The sequence below is a fragment of the Eucalyptus grandis genome, chromosome 5 (genome assembly GCF_016545825.1).
Source record: "Eucalyptus grandis isolate ANBG69807.140 chromosome 5, ASM1654582v1, whole genome shotgun sequence".
Lineage (NCBI taxonomy): Eukaryota > Viridiplantae > Streptophyta > Magnoliopsida > Myrtales > Myrtaceae > Eucalyptus > Eucalyptus grandis.
The window spans coordinates 33,832,597-33,836,973 of record NC_052616.1 but is presented as its reverse complement, the minus strand read 5'-3'; the positions used below and the strand labels follow the sequence as shown (position 1 = coordinate 33,836,973).

The 4,377-nt window shown below is 42.2% G+C and overlaps 1 pseudogene; it reads right to left on the bottom strand.

Annotated features, from left to right (window-relative positions):
• The window catches only part of LOC120293849, a 14,405-nt pseudogene extending 10,428 nt beyond the window's left edge, over positions 1 to 3,977 (bottom strand).
• Between the last annotated feature and the right edge of the window lie 400 nt (positions 3,978 to 4,377).

The window sequence follows — 4,377 nt, the reverse complement described above, 5'->3', positions numbered from 1 at the left end:
CAAGTTAGAGTCTAACTCACTTGAAAAAACTGCAGCGGTTCCAGTCCACGTCTCTCTAGTAGATGATAGAGAGTATTCACTTTCTTCCATTTCATCACCGTCATAGCACCTTGAGAGATCTTCATTATGTGGCGGCACCCAGGGCGCCCAAGGTCACCACATCTTACCGAAGAAGTACCTTAGTTCCTAGGCATTATTATTATTATTATTATTATTATTATTGTTATTGTTATTTTTAAAACGGTCCCAGCGCGACTCATTAGTGGAAGCAAAACTTATATTGCCATCTCTCCCCCCAACAATCATGATACAATTGCAAACCCCTAAACATCATAAGAAAAAATAGAGCCCAGACACTTTTATTTACATATTTTCATGATGGATTTTTCTTGGGTCGGTACATCAAAAGAAAGGCCAAGACTTGTAGCTATACTCGGCCATAACCCCAAAAGAAACACTCGACTCACTATGTCTATCGTGTAAGATCCCCCATCAACTAGTATCGGCTACTTTCCAAAAAATTGCAGCTCCTACTTCTCACACAGGCCCTCACACCCATCCCGGTGCGTCAGGCGGTGGTGGCGGCAACATCCCTCGCATCGCCCTATCTCGTCGAACGTGAACCGATATGAACTCCTGAATGATAGGGTTCTCAGCCAGGCCTACATCGTACATCACTATCGCACGAACCCGAATAAACGTAAGACCAGGAATGGTAGGACAGTCGATCTCCACGCACTCGACCTCCACATCCGAAGGAAGGCCGTAAAAGATGCCCCGCGTGACAACAGGGAGCGGCATCTTACTAATCTGAAATGTTGGTCCCCGAATGGATGAGTACAACCACTCAAAGAGGTAAATGACCAATAAACCACTCAATGCATCATGCCCCACACTCATCACAAACATAGCATAACACACATCATTAAAGCATCCATGCACAATTTACCTTGATATCATGCACATGTCATCATATCTCATGTACATACATCATCATGTCATACTCTTACCATCATATCGCATGTACCATCATCATTACCATGCATCCATGCACTCATCATCATCATATCACATGTACCATCATGCCATAGGTGCACATACATCCATGCACTTACCATCATCATATATCACATGTGCCATTATCATTATGCATCCATACACATATCATCATCATGTCATAGGTGCACAAACATCCATGCACTTACCATCATCATATATCACATGTGCCATTATCATTACCATGCATCCATACACATATCATCATTGTGTCATAGGTGCACAAACATCCATGCACTTACCATCATCATATATCACATGTACCATCATTATTACCATGCATCCATTCACATATCATCATTATTTCATGCATATACCATCATGCATAATTCAATTTCAATTTCTCAATTTCATCCTTTCATTTTGGACCGCCACATTTCTCTTTCCCAGGACCAATGTTTGCATCCCACATTCATCACTTGCACCCCACCTGGCATCGCGAGAACCATCTGGCACAATACCTGCTGGGCATCCGACACAATACCTACCAGGCATCTCATACCCCAACTGGCATCACGAGGCATCCCCCGGCTCAATACCAGCCAGGCTTCCGGCTCCCCCACTCTCCGGGCATCTCAAAACTCTCGAGAACCCTCTGAAATCCGGCCATTCCAGGCCACCGGGCAACCAGCTATACCCTTCTAGCCGGGCATCCACGACACTCCGGCATCGTCGGCTCACACCCTCCGACGACCTTCTCACTTATTTCAATTCACATCTTCAATTATAGTTCAATTTTAACATGGCATATGATGTGATGGCAATCAAGATCATTTTCATCTTTTGATTCATACATGCATCTCCAATTATCATCATACATGCAGCAAGACACAATCAATCCTAACAATACAATTCATGGAGTCCATACAATTTAGAATAGTCCATTTATCATGCGTTTTTGAAGTTTACTAAATTCCAGCTTGTACCTTTTTAGAAACATTTAAATTAAATATTCCATATGATTCTCAAAAATCATGAAATCAAGACATGTGATAGACAAGACAATAAGATAACAATTTCATGAAAAACACATGTCCAAAAGAGTTTCACAAAGAAAATATTATTCACACAAATACAGCATGTAATTTCGGATAGAAACAGATTGCGCAATTTTGAAATAATTGATTAAAATACCGAATGACCTCCGAAAATTATGAAATTTTACCAAGTTATATTTAAGACACTAAAATATATTTTTATGCAGACATATATGCCCGATTCGTTCTAGATAATTTTCTATAGGCGTCCGAAGCTCCTGATTCTAGCACCGAAACGTCCAGTATAGTTATCTCTGAAATATCGAGTTTTCACCCACTTATTCTTCTTCGTTTCCTCTGAAACTTGGATATGTTGTGCCTCAAGAGGTCCCCTACAACTTCCATTAAGGGATCTAAGTGAAATTTCCAAAGAAGTCACCATATGGGTCCAAGAAATCTCGGGTGTCCAGTACCGTATTTCCAGATTTACCGTCTTCAAGAGAAAGTCGATTCACTAGGCTAAACTTGCTCATTTTACCTCAAATTTGAGTATGTTAGTCGTTAGGATGTTACCTACAAGTTTCATGAAGAATTCGAAGGGAGATCCTCGATAAAAAGTGACATGCAGCACACAAAACCATCAAGAGGTCGACGAAACCGTTCCAGATCTAGCCTTTTCGTAGAGGATGCGTTTCGCCCCTTAAAACTAAGCCTTTTTGTCTGAAATTTTAGTATGTTATACTTTGAGATGTTGTATACAACTTTTATGAAGGAGGCGAAGTCAAAAATCGAACTCGAAACATGCATGAAAGCCTCCACAAGTTTCTGGGTCAGGCGGTTTACACGAAATCAGCAAGCTTTTTCAAGAACAAGTCACACTCTAGCTTCGGTTTGCCTACCCCTACCACCAACCAATCACACATGCAAGACACACATGCAAGAGTAGAAATTGATCCTAACTTGCCTCTAAGATCAAGCGGATGGCGGCACATGAATGGCACACCGGCGACGGACGGACGGACGGCGTGCGGGCGGACGAACGGCGAGCTCCTTCCTCTCCTCCCTCTCTGTTCCTCTCTCTCTCACAACTCACTCTCTCTCTCTCTCTCTCTCTCTCTCACTTGGACGGTAGCCCTCAACCGGCCACTCTCTCTCCCCCTTTTATTTCCCTTAAGCCACAATCATTAGTAATGATTAGTAGCCACCCTTGATAGCCAATGCATGAAGCCTCCCTCTTGCCACTTGGCATGGCTCATGCAAGATGGGCTTGGGCTTGGGCTTGGAAGAAGTGGGCGGCCACTCTTCCCTCCTTGGTCGACGACAGCCTCCCCATGGGCCGGCCATCTTGGCCCACCAAGATCCATACTCTTGGGCCTAAGGCCCAACCTAATTAAACCCACAATTTCACTTTCAATTATTCATCTTTAATTCTTTCTTTTATAGATTTCAAATTTTAAATTTCACATGACCAAAATCTTGTAATATTTTATCCATAGGAATTTAGTCTATGAGGTACATGACCAAGAATAAATCATTCTCATTAATTTATCCTATAATACTAATTTAAAAACTCATGAACACAAGCCTATATCAATTAGTCTTAAGAGGAGACTAATGGCTAAAGCATAAACCATAGGTAATTCCATTACCTAATTATGGGCTTTAATACACCTTAGAACTTGTCTTGAATTTTGGGATGCCACACATTACTCCACTTTCAACTATATACCGACACCCGATGTCATCAAGTGTCCCCAGAGAAATAAGGTTCTGCTTGAGCTCCGGTACATGCCTCACATCTATTAATGTGTGAACCACCCCATCGTGCATCCAAATCCGTATTGTCCCTATCCCCACAACCTTACAAACTGTATTTTTCCCCAGAAGAACCCTACCACTATTTGCAGCTTGGTAAGTAGTAAACCAATTCTTATGAGGCGTCATGTAATAAGAATACCCCGAATTTAGCACCCATTCATCTCCTGATAAAGTAGCAATCACACATAAGACGGCTTCTACATCAATAGTGCTCCCCTTAGCAACGTTTGCCACACTGCTTATGGCATTCTGCTTATCAACTTTATTTCTCCACTTTGGACAATCTCTCCTGATGTGCCCCTCCCCGTGACACTCAAAGCACTTCACGTGTCCTTTGGACTTTCTATGGCGTGATTTTGATATGCTTTTACCTATGCTGCTACGAGGCTCTCAATGTTGTTCTCTATCCCGAATCGTCAGTGCTTGCACTGCTCCTTTCGCCAAACCGTCATCTCGCAACTTTCTCTACCACTCCTTAAAGAATAAGACGGACTTTACCTCTTCTAAGGTAATAATAGTACGCCCA